Source organism: Neovison vison, chromosome 5 (genome assembly GCF_020171115.1).
Source record: "Neovison vison isolate M4711 chromosome 5, ASM_NN_V1, whole genome shotgun sequence".
Classification (NCBI taxonomy): Eukaryota; Metazoa; Chordata; class Mammalia; order Carnivora; family Mustelidae; genus Neogale; species Neogale vison.
In genome coordinates, this window is record NC_058095.1 from 39809356 (window position 1) to 39810630 (window position 1275).

Below are 1275 nucleotides of genomic sequence, written 5' to 3' on the forward strand. Positions count from 1 at the left end.
GCCGGGGCGCCGACGCCAGCGAAGGGCGCTGCGAGCCGCACGCACGCCGAGCCCGGCGGCGCGACCGCGGGCGGGGGCGGGGCCTGCCGCGCGAGCCCCGGGGCGGGGCGGAGGTGTGAGGTGGGACGCGGGGGCTGATGGACCTCGGGGGGCGGGCCTTGGGGGGAAAGGGTGGAGCCGGGAGGAAGGAGCTGGGGAAGTGGGTGTGGCTTAGGGAGAACAGTGGGCGGAGTAACAGTAAGGTGGGGGCGGTAGAGAGGACGCGAGGTGGAACCGCGCTAACCTGTAGCCATGGAAGTTCTAGCATGAGTGATTTACAGCGAGCTTGTCTATGACATTCACCTTCCCCCACCTCCCTCACTGTCTGGCGGAGGTGGGAGCCCGCCCGGTTTCGAATGATGGAAGGGAGAAAACCGAAAGTTTTGAGAGTGTTACATACTAAAAGAATGGGACAATCCAGGTAAAAAATAGATGTCACCTGAGTGCTTGCCAGTTTATTAAACGCGTTGGCTTATTGTGGTCCACGCACTCTGCCAGGAGTCCCAGGCCTCGCAGAGTGCCGGGCGTGTTGTAACAAGCCTGACAAGAAGCGTTTATTTAGACCTATTAATAATGGCTTACTGCATCCCTGGTGCTAGGCACCAGGCTGAGTTTAGCATCCCCATTTTCCAGATGAGGAAAACCAAGGCATAGACCGGTAGAGAAACATGTTTGATGCTCCAAAGTCAATGTTGGGACTGAGATCCCTTTTAGCTGGTCATCCAGGGGCACCTGGGTGGCTCAGTGGATTAAAGCCTCTGCCTTCCGCTCTGCTCAGCTGCGAGCCTACTCCCCTCCACCCCCCACCCCCCACCGTCTGCCTCTCTACTTGTGATCTGTCTGTCAAATAAAAAAAAAAAAATCTTTAAGTTGGTCATCCAAATTAGCTTTAATCCTAACTAAACCATCAGAGTGTCTCCTATTTCATTTCGAAGAACCTTGCCCCCCGGGGATCTTGTTAAAAATGCAGATTCTAATTCCATTTCTTGGAGAAGAGGCATGAGGGTCTGCATTTCTGACACATGTCCAGCGATGCTGATGCTGAGGGTTCCCGGGACACACTTGGAGTGGTCAGCGTAAGTATTTAACCATTTGGATTGTGAAGACTGGGGCTGGCTGTATTGGAGGTGGGATCAGTGTCAGACGGTGTGGTGAGGCATGGAGCACATCGATCCTGGCCACACACGTCTGTGGATCCTAATTGAACCAGAGCCCTTAATGTAGCTTCTATTTGAA